The following is a 13213-nucleotide window of genomic DNA, read 5'->3' as shown; positions in this document are numbered from 1 at the left end:
TAGAGTGCAGTTTGGATATTTCTACTAAACAGGCAGTACGTGTAATTACAATAACACGTCGGCTATCATTCAAAATCGACCTCCCACAATAATCAAGAGGGCATAGCTTCTGTGCCTGCATGATCACCAAGATGTACAATTATTTTCTATTGCGGTTATATAACAAAAGCTAGAACCCTGCATTTGGAAAGGGAAAATACTATTAACAACTCAATGGGAAAAAACTGAGAAATGAAATTATGAATTTCAGTTGACTGAAAACTTAACTGTTGTAACCAGTGTCAGGCAGCTACTGCCAAGGCAAAAAGACTGTAAATTAGTTTCCATTTGGATAATCTACAATGTGGATAATACTAATTTCCAAGGTCTGTCTGTACTGAACACACTACGAGCTGGAAGTAGAGCCAGTGTTTGCATTACATGCCATAAAAAGACTCTTTAAATTTGTTGATTTCATATGCTCTCAATTACATTGGTTTAATTATCTCTACAAGAGAATATTATCACATTTTTTTTGTTGTTAAATCGTGTTTATGGCGTACAACAATCACTATCAATACAATACCTCATTAAAAAAGGATAACACTTAGAATGAATTAAACTGTGGCAAGGTCCCACCGAGAGTTGAACTCGGATTGCTGGATTCAGAGTCCAGAGTGCTAACCATTACACCATGGAACCCTTGACAATAGAGTGCAGTTTGGATATTTCTACTAAACAGGCAGTACGTGTAATTACAATAACACGTCGGCTATCATTCAAAATCGACCTCCCACAATAATCAAGAGGGCATAGCTTCTGTGCCTGCATGATCACCAAGATGTACAATTATTTTCTATTGCGGTTATATAACAAAAGCTAGAACCCTGCATTTGGAAAGGGAAAATACTATTAACAACTCAATGGGAAAAAACTGAGAAATGAAATTATGAATTTCAGTTGACTGAAAACTTAACTGTTGTAACCAGTGTCAGGCAGCTACTGCCAAGGCAAAAAGACTGTAAATTAGTTTCCATTTGGATAATCTACAATGTGGATAATACTAATTTCCAAGGTCTGTCTGTACTGAACACACTACGAGCTGGAAGTAGAGCCAGTGTTTGCATTACATGCCATAAAAAGACTCTTTAAATTTGATGATTTCATATGCTCTCAATTACATTGGTTTAATTATCTCTACAAGAGAATATTATCACATTTTTTTTGTTGTTAAATCGTGTTTATGGCGTACAACAATCACTATCAATACAATACCTCATTAAAAAAGGATAACACTCAGAATGAATTAAACTGTGGCAAGGTCCCACCAAGAGTTGAACTCGGATTGCTGGATTCAGAGTCCAGAGTGCTAACCATTACACCATGGAACCCTTGACAATAGAGTGCAGTTTGGATATTTCTACTAAACAGGCAGTACGTGTAATTACAAAAACACGTCGGCTATCATTCAAAATCGACCTCCCACAATAATCAAGAGGGCATAGCTTCTGTGCCTGCATGATCACCAAGATGTACAATTATTTTCTATTGCGGTTATATAACAAAAGCTAGAACCCTGCATTTGGAAAGGGAAAATACTATTAACAACTCAATGGGAAAAAACTGAGAAATGAAATTATGAATTTCAGTTGACTGAAAACTTAACTGTTGTAACCAGTGTCAGGCAGCTACTGCCAAGGCAAAAAGACTGTAAATTAGTTTCCATTTGGATAATCTACAATGTGGATAATACTAATTTCCAAGGTCTGTCTGTACTGAACACACTACGAGCTGGAAGTAGAGCCAGTGTTTGCATTACATGCCATAAAAATACTCTTTAAATTTGTTAATTTTATATGCCCTCAATTACATTGGTTTAATTATCTCTACGAGAGAATATTATCACTTTTTATTTGTTGTTAAATCATGTTTATGGCGTACAACAATTACTATCAATACAATACTTCATTGAAAAAGGATTACACTCAGAAGGAATTATGCTGTGGCAAGGTCCCACCGAGAGTTGAACTCGGATTGCTGGATTCAGAGTGCTAACCATTACACCATGGAACCCTTGACAATAGAGTGCAGTTTGGATATTTCTACTAAACAGGCAGTACGTGTAATTACAATAACAGGTCGGCTATCATTCAAAATCGACCTCCCACAATAATCAAGAGGGCATAGCTTCTGTGCCTGCATGATCACCAAGATGTACAATTATTTTATATTGCGGTTATATAACAAAAGCTAGAACCCTGCATTTGGAAAGGGAAAATACTATTAACAACTCAATGGGAAAAAACTGAGAAATGAAATTATGAATTTCAGTTGACTGAAAACTTAACTGTTGTAACCAGTGTCAGGCAGCTACTGCCAAGGCAAAAAGACTGTAAATTAGTTTCCATTTGGATAATCTACAATGTGGATAATACTAATTTCCAAGGTCTGTCTGTACTGAACACACTACGAGCTAGAAGTAGAGCCAGTGTTTGCATTACATGCCATAAAAAGACTCTTTAAATTTGTTGATTTCATATGCTCTCAATTACATTGGTTTAATTATCTCTACAAGAGAATATTATCAAATTTTTTTTGTTGTTAAATCGTGTTTATGGCTAACAACAATCACTATCAATACAATACCTCATTAAAAAAGGATAACACTCAGAATGAATTAAACTGTGGCAAGGTCCCACCGAGAGTTGAACTCGGATTGCTGGATTCAGAGTCCAGAGTGCTAACCATTACACCATTGAACCCTTTACAATAGAGTGCAGTTTGGATATTTCTACTAAACAGGCAGTACGTGTAATTACAATAACACGTTGGCTATCATTCAAAATCGACCTCCCACAATAATCAAGAGGGCATAGCTTCTGTGCCTGCATGATCACCAAGATGTACAATTATTTTCTATTGCGGTTATATAACAAAAGCTAGAACCCTGCATTTGGAAAGGGAAAATACTATTAACAACTCAATGGGAAAAAACTGAGAAATGAAATTATGAATTTCAGTTGACTGAAAACTTAACTGTTGTAACCAGTGTCAGGCAGCTACTGCCAAGGCAAAAAGACTGTAAATTAGTTTCCATTTGGATAATCTACAATGTGGATAATACTAATTTCCAAGGTCTGTCTGTACTGAACACACTACGAGCTGGAAGTAGAGCCAGTGTTTGCATTACATGCCATAAAAAGACTCTTTAAATTTGTTGATTTCATATGCTCTCAATTACATTGGTTTAATTATCTCTACAAGAGAATATTATCACAATTTTTTTGTTGTTAAATCGTGTTTATGGCGTACAACAATCACTATCAATACAATACCTCATTTAAAAAGGATAACACTCAGAATGAATTAAACTGTGGCAAGGTCCCACTGAGAGTTGAACTCGGATTGCTGGATTCAGAGTCCAGAGTGCTAACCATTACACCATGGAACCCTTGACAATAGAGTGCAGTTTGGATATTTCTACTAAACAGGCAGTACGTGTAATTACAATAACAGGTCGGCTATCATTCAAAATCGACCTCCCACAATAATCAAGAGGGCATAGCTTCTGTGCCTGCATGATCACCAAGATGTACAATTATTTTCTATTGCGGTTATATAACAAAAGCTAGAACCCTGCATTTGGAAAGGGAAAATACTATTAACAACTCAATGGGAAAAAACTGAGAAATGAAATTATGAATTTCAGTTGACTGAAAACTTAACTGTTGTAACCAGTGTCAGGCAGCTACTGCCAAGGCAAAAAGACTGTAAATTAGTTTCCATTTGGATAATCTACAATGTGGATAATACTAATTTCCAAGGTCTGTCTGTACTGAACACACTACGAGCTGGAAGTAGAGCCAGTGTTTGCATTACATGCCATAAAAAGACTCTTTAAATTTGTTGATTTCATATGCTCTCAATTACATTGGTTTAATTATCTCTACAAGAGAATATTATCACATTTTTTTTGTTGTTAAATCGTGTTTATGGCTAACAACAATCACTATCAATACAATACCTCATTAAAAAAGGATAACACTCAGAATGAATTAAACTGTGGCAAGGTCCCACCGAGAGTTGAACTCAGATTGCTGGATTCAGAGTCCAGAGTGCTAACCATTACACCATGGAACCCTTGACAATAGAGTGCAGTTTGGATATTTCTACTAAACAGGCAGTACGTGTAATTACAATAACACGTCGGCTATCATTCAAAATCGACCTCCCACAATAATCAAGAGGGCATAGCTTCTGTGCCTGCATGATCACCAAGATGTACAATTATTTTCTATTGCGGTTATATAACAAAAGCTAGAACCCTGCATTTGGAAAGGGAAAATACTATTAACAACTCAATGGGAAAAAACTGAGAAATGAAATTATGAATTTCAGTTGACTGAAAACTTAACTGTTGTAACCAGTGTCAGGCAGCTACTGCCAAGGCAAAAAGACTGTAAATTAGTTTCCATTTGGATAATCTACAATGTGGATAATACTAATTTCCAAGGTCTGTCTGTACTGAACACACTACGAGCTGGAAGTAGAGCCAGTGTTTGCATTACATGCCATAAAAAGACTCTTTAAATTTGTTGATTTCATATGCTCTCAATTACATTGGTTTAATTATCTCTACAAGAGAATATTATCACTTTTTATTTGTTGTTAAATCGTGTTTATGGCGTACAACAATCACTATCAATACAATACAATACCTCATTAAAAAAGGATAACACTCAGAATGAATTAAACTGTGGCAAGGTCCCACCGAGAGTTGAACTCGGATTGCTGGATTCAGAGTCCAGAGTGCTAACCATTACACCATGGAACCCTTGACAATAGAGTGCAGTTTGGATATTTCTACTAAACAGGCAGTACGTGTAATTACAATAACACGTCGGCTATCATTCAAAATCGACCTCCCACAATAATCAAGAGGGCATAGCTTCTGTGCCTGCATGATCACCAAGATGTACAATTATTTTCTATTGCGGTTATATAACAAAAGCTAGAACCCTGCATTTGGAAAGGGAAAATACTATTAACAACTCAATGGGAAAAAACTGAGAAATGAAATTATGAATTTCAGTTGACTGAAAACTTAACTGTTGTAACCAGTGTCAGGCAGCTACTGCCAAGGCAAAAAGACTGTAAATTAGTTTCCATTTGGATAATCTACAATGTGGATAATACTAATTTCCAAGGTCTGTCTGTACTGAACACACTACGAGCTGGAAGTAGAGCCAGTGTTTGCATTACATGCCATAAAAAGACTCTTTAAATTTGTTGATTTCATATGCTCTCAATTACATTGGTTTAATTATCTCTACAAGAGAATATTATCACATTTTTTTTGTTGTTAAATCGTGTTTATGGCTAACAACAATCACTATCAATACAATACCTCATTAAAAAAGGATAACACTCAGAATGAATTAAACTGTGGCAAGGTCCCACCGGGAGTTGAACTCGGATTGCTGGATTCAGAGTCCAGAGTGCTAACCATTACACCATGGAACCCTTGACAATAGAGTGCAGTTTGGATATTTCTACTAAACAGGCAGTACGTGTAATTACAATAACACGTCGGCTATCATTCAAAATCGACCTCCCACAATAATCAAGAGGGCATAGCTTCTGTGCCTGCATGATCACCAAGATGTACAATTATTTTCTATTGCGGTTATATAACAAAAGCTAGAACCCTGCATTTGGAAAGGGAAAATACTATTAACAACTCAATGGGAAAAAACTGAGAAATGAAATTATGAATTTCAGTTGACTGAAAACTTAACTGTTGTAACCAGTGTCAGGCAGCTACTGCCAAGGCAAAAAGACTGTAAATTAGTTTCCATTTGGATAATCTACAATGTGGATAATACTAATTTCCAAGGTCTGTCTGTACTGAACACACTACGAGCTGGAAGTAGAGCCAGTGTTTGCATTACATGCCATAAAAAGACTCTTTAAATTTGATGATTTCATATGCTCTCAATTACATTGGTTTAATTATCTCTACAAGAGAATATTATCACATTTTTTTTGTTGTTAAATCGTGTTTATGGCGTACAACAATCACTATCAATACAATACCTCATTAAAAAAGGATAACACTCAGAATGAATTAAACTGTGGCAAGGTCCCACCAAGAGTTGAACTCGGATTGCTGGATTCAGAGTCCAGAGTGCTAACCATTACACCATGGAACCCTTGACAATAGAGTGCAGTTTGGATATTTCTACTAAACAGGCAGTACGTGTAATTACAAAAACACGTCGGCTATCATTCAAAATCGACCTCCCACAATAATCAAGAGGGCATAGCTTCTGTGCCTGCATGATCACCAAGATGTACAATTATTTTCTATTGCGGTTATATAACAAAAGCTAGAACCCTGCATTTGGAAAGGGAAAATACTATTAACAACTCAATGGGAAAAAACTGAGAAATGAAATTATGAATTTCAGTTGACTGAAAACTTAACTGTTGTAACCAGTGTCAGGCAGCTACTGCCAAGGCAAAAAGACTGTAAATTAGTTTCCATTTGGATAATCTACAATGTGGATAATACTAATTTCCAAGGTCTGTCTGTACTGAACACACTACGAGCTGGAAGTAGAGCCAGTGTTTGCATTACATGCCATAAAAATACTCTTTAAATTTGTTAATTTTATATGCCCTCAATTACATTGGTTTAATTATCTCTACGAGAGAATATTATCACTTTTTATTTGTTGTTAAATCATGTTTATGGCGTACAACAATTACTATCAATACAATACCTCATTGAAAAAGGATTACACTCAGAAGGAATTATACTGTGGCAAGGTCCCACCGAGAGTTGAACTCGGATTGCTGGATTCAGAGTGCTAACCATTACACCATGGAACCCTTGACAATAGAGTGCAGTTTGGATATTTCTACTAAACAGGCAGTACGTGTAATTACAATAACAGGTCGGCTATCATTCAAAATCGACCTCCCACAATAATCAAGAGGGCATAGCTTCTGTGCCTGCATGATCACCAAGATGTACAATTATTTTATATTGCGGTTATATAACAAAAGCTAGAACCCTGCATTTGGAAAGGGAAAATACTATTAACAACTCAATGGGAAAAAACTGAGAAATGAAATTATGAATTTCAGTTGACTGAAAACTTAACTGTTGTAACCAGTGTCAGGCAGCTACTGCCAAGGCAAAAAGACTGTAAATTAGTTTCCATTTGGATAATCTACAATGTGGATAATACTAATTTCCAAGGTCTGTCTGTACTGAACACACTACGAGCTGGAAGTAGAGCCAGTGTTTGCATTACATGCCATAAAAAGACTCTTTAAATTTGTTGATTTCATATGCTCTCAATTACATTGGTTTAATTATCTCTACAAGAGAATATTATCACAATTTTTTTGTTGTTAAATCGTGTTTATGGCGTACAACAATCACTATCAATACAATACCTCATTTAAAAAGGATAACACTCAGAATGAATTAAACTGTGGCAAGGTCCCACTGAGAGTTGAACTCGGATTGCTGGATTCAGAGTCCAGAGTGCTAACCATTACACCATGGAACCCTTGACAATAGAGTGCAGTTTGGATATTTCTACTAAACAGGCAGTACGTGTAATTACAATAACAGGTCGGCTATCATTCAAAATCGACCTCCCACAATAATCAAGAGGGCATAGCTTCTGTGCCTGCATGATCACCAAGATGTACAATTATTTTCTATTGCGGTTATATAACAAAAGCTAGAACCCTGCATTTGGAAAGGGAAAATACTATTAACAACTCAATGGGAAAAAACTGAGAAATGAAATTATGAATTTCAGTTGACTGAAAACTTAACTGTTGTAACCAGTGTCAGGCAGCTACTGCCAAGGCAAAAAGACTGTAAATTAGTTTCCATTTGGATAATCTACAATGTGGATAATACTAATTTCCAAGGTCTGTCTGTACTGAACACACTACGAGCTGGAAGTAGAGCCAGTGTTTGCATTACATGCCATAAAAAGACTCTTTAAATTTGTTGATTTCATATGCTCTCAATTACATTGGTTTAATTATCTCTACAAGAGAATATTATCACATTTTTTTTGTTGTTAAATCGTGTTTATGGCGTACAACAATCACTATCAATACAATACCTCATTAAAAAAGGATAACACTCAGAATGAATTAAACTGTGGCAAGGTCCCACTGAGAGTTGAACTCGGATTGCTGGATTCAGAGTCCAGAGTGCTAACCATTACACCATGGAACCCTTGACAATAGAGTGCAGTTTGGATATTTCTACTAAACAGGCAGTACGTGTAATTACAAAAACACGTCGGCTATCATTCAAAATCGACCTCCCACAATAATCAAGAGGGCATAGCTTCTGTGCCTGCATGATCACCAAGATGTACAATTATTTTCTATTGCGGTTATATAACAAAAGCTAGAACCCTGCATTTGGAAAGGGAAAATAATATTAACAACTCAATGGGAAAAAACTGAGAAATGAAATTATGAATTTCAGTTGACTGAAAACTTAACTGTTGTAACCAGTGTCAGGCAGCTACTGCCAAGGCAAAAAGACTGTAAATTAGTTTCCATTTGGATAATCTACAATGTGGATAATACTAATTTCCAAGGTCTGTCTGTACTGAACACACTACGAGCTGGAAGTAGAGCCAGTGTTTGCATTACATGCCATAAAAATACTCTTTAAATTTGTTAATTTTATATGCCCTCAATTACATTGGTTTAATTATCTCTACGAGAGAATATTATCACATTTTTTTTGTTGTTAAATCGTGTTTATGGCGTACAACAATAACTATCAATACAATACCTCATTGAAAAAGGATTTCACTCAGAAGGAATTAAACTGTGGCAAGGTCCCACCGAGGGTTGAACTCGGATTGCTGGATTCAGAGTGCTAACCATTACACCATTGAACCCTTGACAATAGAGTGCAGTTTGGATATTTCTACTAAACAGGCAGTACGTGTAATTACAATAACACGTCGGCTATCATTCAAAATCGACCTCCCACAATAATCAAGAGGGCATAGCTTCTGTGCCTGCATGATCACCAAGATGTACAATTATTTTCTATTGCGGTTACATGACAAGAGCTACAACCCCATAGTTCTACTGAATCACAGTTAGGGTATGTGCACACACACTAATTACGTCCGTAATATACGGACGTATTTCGGCCGCAAGTTCCGGACCGAACTCAGTGCAGGGAGCTGGGCTCCTAGCATCATAGTTATGTACGACGCTAGGAGTCCCTGCCTCGCTGCCGGACAACTGTCCCGTACTGTAATCATGTTTTCAGTACGTGACAGTTGTCCTGCAGCGAGGCAGGGACTCCTAGCATCGTACATAAGTATGATGCTTGGAGCCCGGCTCCCTGCACTGTGTTCGGTCCGGTACTTGCTGCCGAAATACGTCCGTATATTACGGACATAAATAGTGTGTGTGCACATACCCTTAGATGAAATGCACAGTAAGCATAACATTATAAAGGCAGATCCTATTAACACAAATGAGGATAGTATTCTCTTACAAACTAAATATGGAGAAGAAAGGGGCTTGAGCATAGAAGCGGCACATGAGGTTTAACATTGAAAAATGTAAGGAAAGGCAATTGCGAAGGAAACATACCTTTACAAACTATATAAGAAAACACTGGGTAAAACTGACAAGAAAAATGATAATCAATGCGATTCAGTTTTAGTTGATAGAAAACTTAACTGTAGTAATCAGTGTCAGGCAGCTGCTGCCAAGGCAAAAAAAAAAGTTAAATAAATTCCATGTGGAAAACCAACAATGTTGATCCTACTAATAGAGAAAACCCTTTGAGCTGAAAGTTGAGACAGCATTTTCATCACATGCCAAGAAAACAGACTTTTAGTTGTTTATATGCTGTCAATTATATTAGCGGATGTACAAGACGTTGGAATACTCCAACATCTTGTTAAAATATGTGTATGGCAGGCAACAATCACTATCAGTACAATACATCAGTGATAAAGGGTCACATTCATAAAGAAGTATACATTTGGATAGGTTTCACCAAGCGTTGAACTTGGATTGCTGGATTAAAAGCCCAGAGTGCTAACCATTACACCATGGAACCAGCTACAAAGATACAAGTGTGAGTAAGAAGGTGAAATAGTGCAAATTACCTGATCTTAGCTGTTAGGGTATGTGCACACACACTAATTACGTCCGTAATTGACGGACGTATTTTAGCCGCAAGTACCGGACCGAACACAGTGCAGGGAGCCAGGCTCCTAGCATCATACTTATGTACGATGCGAGGAGTCCCTGCCTCGCTGCAGGACAACTTTCCTGTACTGTAATCATGTTTGCCATGAAAACAGACTTTTAGTTGTTTATATGCTGTCAATTATATTGGCGGATGTACAATACGTTGGAATACTCCAACATCTTGTTAAAATATGTGTATGGCAGGCAACAATCACTATCAGTACAATACATCAGTGATAAAGTATCACAATCGTAAAGAAGTATAAATTGGGCTAGGTTCCACCAAGCGTTGAACTCAGATTGCTGTATTCAAAGCCCAGAGTGCTAACCATTACACCATGGAACCATCTACAAAGATATGAGTGTGAGTATTTATACTAAGGATACAGTGAGTGTAAGAAGGTGAAATAGTGCAAATCACCTGATCTTAGCTGTTACAGTGGGAGGTCGGCTGTCAATCACAGCTGCCCTTCCACTATGATGTGCATGCACAGTTTCTACATGATCACCATGATGTACAATTATTTTCTGTTGCGGTTACATGACAAGAGCTACAACCCCATAGTTCTACTGAATCACAGTTAGATGAATTGCACAGTAAGCTTAACATTTTAAATGTAGATCCTAAATAGTGTAAAGTAATTAACACAAAGGAGAATAGTATTCTCTTACAAAATAAATATGGATAAGAAAGGGGCTTGAGCATAGAAGCGGCACATGAGGTTTAACATTGAAAAATGTAAGGTTATGTGTTTGCAAAGGAAATATACCATTACCAACTACATAAGAAAACACTGGGTAAGACTGACAAGAAAAATGATAATCAATGAGATTCAATTTTAGTTGATAGAAAACTTAACTGTAGTAACCAGTGTCAGGCAGCTGCTGCCAAGGCAAAGAAAAAAAGTTCAATAATATTCATGTGGAAAACCAACAATGTTGATCCTGCTAATTTCCAAGGTCTCTTTATAAAGAAAACCCTTTGAGCTGAAAGTAGAGACAGCATTTTCATCACATGCCATGAAAACAGACTTTTAGTTGTCTATATGCTGTTAATTATATTGGCGGATGTACAATACGTTGGAATACTTCAACATCTTGTTAAAATATGTGTATGGCAGGCAACAATCACTATCAGTACAATACATCAGATATAAAAGATCACATTCGTAAAGAAGTATAAATTGGATTGCTGGATTCAAAGCCCAGAGTGCTAACCATCACAACATGGAACCATCTACAAAAATACAAGTGTAGGTATTTCTACTATGCATACAGTAAGTGTAAGAAGGTGAAATAGTGCAAATCACCTGATCTTAGCTGTTACAGTGGGAGGTATTATTAATTAGATCATTTTTATTAATTTTATCTCAAATTGGTATACTAATATTAGTTACACCTGGGATATATAACAATGCTTCCGTTTAATACGCCTCATGTGTCAAATACCAACCCGAAGTGGGTTTTTAGCATCTGTTCAGTGTCATTCACAAATTTTTCCACATTTTTGTTCGTTTTAAATCTATTTAACATACATGTTTTATTTATTCAATTCTTATATATTGGATTAATTAATTCGTTTTTGCTGTCTCAGCAGGATTTCGTTCTTTTTGTAGGAGTTTCCCTTGTCTCCTCCCTGTTTCCCCCTTGTGATTGGCCCTTGGTTTAACACTGACATGTATATATATATATGATGTTTTTCTGGATGTTCATGGCCTGATGAAGACGCAAGTCCTGCGTCAAAACGCGTAGCCACCTGTAATTATTCATTTAATAAAAACCTCGACTGGTATAGCAGCGCCTCCATTGGTCACTTTTTTTTTTCCCTCATTCTCTTACCTCATCACCAGCGGTGAATTCCCATTCAACGGCTCTTGGACCTTGGCAGCAGCTACACCTTCGATCTGGCTTACACACCTTGGGTGTGTCTCCTGTGCACGCATCTCTGCAGTGTTGCTCTGTATGGAGATCGCCCTAAACCTTGCAACAGCATTGTGCCTGGTCAGCATAACCCGTCTAGGTGAATGCATTTCCCTAGTATCATTTCTCCCATGACCCTTGGATAATAGCACTATGTGGCGCTGTGTACTTTTTCTCTTCGTATAGTTCTACAATCGGGGTGTGGCAGATCCCCAGTGAGCCACCTTCCCGTTATCGAGGGATCCTCTGCAAGTTGTATCTGAGATCTTCTCGTCACAGGCAGCCTACACATATTGTGTTATCATCGACACTCATCGCTTTTTTCATTCATACATTGAATTGGAAATTCACCTTGCCGTTTTATTTACAAGGGATTACCGTTGTGGTCTTCGTTTCTGTTTTTCCATAATGTTGGACTTTGTTACTGAAAGAAACGTTCCCGGGAGCATTTAATATCTAGTTCCATCGGTGTGGATATTTTGGACGATTCTCCTCCAATAGTGAGTAATGGTTTCTCGATTGAAAAAACAAAGGAAATGACTGACTTGTACCTCACACTTGAAAATAATTTGAAAGATGAAGCATTTCAAAATATTGATTGTCATTTTTTGGAAATGTATATTATTGAGAATATTGCACCTAGGGGTTTGAGAATATTATTTGATACCCCTTACCAAAATGATCCACAATTTAGTCACAATTGGCTAGACCATGCAAAAAACTGCTCAATGGGCTTCCTAAAATTATTACTTGCCAAGAGACAGATCAGTTGTAATTTGCTGACTTCCAAAATAGCACTAATTTGTGAACAACTCAAAGCTTATTTTGAACATCCTGATTTTATTAGCCTGTAGTCATCAACTAAATATAGATTAAACGCCTTTGAAAAGGATTTAATTACCAGAAAAACAAAAAAACTGAAAAGGGATAGACAGGATTACCTATCAAATACATCAGGGGACTGGAGGTCCGTAAAGTCCTTCCAAACTGTACAAACACCATTAGATACTACTGCTAATAAGGTTCATTCCAGACATGT

The 13213-nt window shown here is 36.9% G+C and overlaps 10 non-coding genes across 10 annotated transcripts; all 10 read right to left on the bottom strand.

Annotated features, from left to right (window-relative positions):
• Positions 1-609: 609 nt before the first annotated feature.
• On the bottom strand, positions 610-681 carry TRNAQ-CUG (transfer RNA glutamine (anticodon CUG)). The gene has a single exon. It is a non-coding gene; the product is annotated as a tRNA-Gln (tRNA).
• Positions 682-1298: 617 nt separating this feature from the next.
• TRNAQ-CUG (transfer RNA glutamine (anticodon CUG)) lies at positions 1299-1370 on the bottom strand. Its single transcript has one exon. It is a non-coding gene; the product is annotated as a tRNA-Gln (tRNA).
• A 1299-nt stretch (positions 1371-2669) lies between these two features.
• On the bottom strand, positions 2670-2741 carry TRNAQ-CUG (transfer RNA glutamine (anticodon CUG)). Its single transcript has one exon. It is a non-coding gene; the product is annotated as a tRNA-Gln (tRNA).
• A 617-nt stretch (positions 2742-3358) lies between these two features.
• Positions 3359-3430, bottom strand: TRNAQ-CUG (transfer RNA glutamine (anticodon CUG)). The gene has a single exon. It is a non-coding gene; the product is annotated as a tRNA-Gln (tRNA).
• Positions 3431-4047: 617 nt separating this feature from the next.
• On the bottom strand, positions 4048-4119 carry TRNAQ-CUG (transfer RNA glutamine (anticodon CUG)). The gene has a single exon. It is a non-coding gene; the product is annotated as a tRNA-Gln (tRNA).
• A 622-nt stretch (positions 4120-4741) lies between these two features.
• On the bottom strand, positions 4742-4813 carry TRNAQ-CUG (transfer RNA glutamine (anticodon CUG)). The gene has a single exon. It is a non-coding gene; the product is annotated as a tRNA-Gln (tRNA).
• Positions 4814-5430: 617 nt separating this feature from the next.
• Positions 5431-5502, bottom strand: TRNAQ-CUG (transfer RNA glutamine (anticodon CUG)). Its single transcript has one exon. It is a non-coding gene; the product is annotated as a tRNA-Gln (tRNA).
• A 617-nt stretch (positions 5503-6119) lies between these two features.
• TRNAQ-CUG (transfer RNA glutamine (anticodon CUG)) lies at positions 6120-6191 on the bottom strand. Its single transcript has one exon. It is a non-coding gene; the product is annotated as a tRNA-Gln (tRNA).
• A 1299-nt stretch (positions 6192-7490) lies between these two features.
• On the bottom strand, positions 7491-7562 carry TRNAQ-CUG (transfer RNA glutamine (anticodon CUG)). The gene has a single exon. It is a non-coding gene; the product is annotated as a tRNA-Gln (tRNA).
• Positions 7563-8179: 617 nt separating this feature from the next.
• TRNAQ-CUG (transfer RNA glutamine (anticodon CUG)) lies at positions 8180-8251 on the bottom strand. The gene has a single exon. It is a non-coding gene; the product is annotated as a tRNA-Gln (tRNA).
• Between the last annotated feature and the right edge of the window lie 4962 nt (positions 8252-13213).

The sequence above is a fragment of the Rhinoderma darwinii genome, chromosome 3 (assembly GCF_050947455.1).
Source record: "Rhinoderma darwinii isolate aRhiDar2 chromosome 3, aRhiDar2.hap1, whole genome shotgun sequence".
Taxonomy (NCBI): Eukaryota; Metazoa; Chordata; class Amphibia; order Anura; family Rhinodermatidae; genus Rhinoderma; species Rhinoderma darwinii.
The sequence above is the reverse complement of the archived record's forward strand: the minus strand, read 5'-3'. Positions and strand labels throughout refer to the sequence as shown.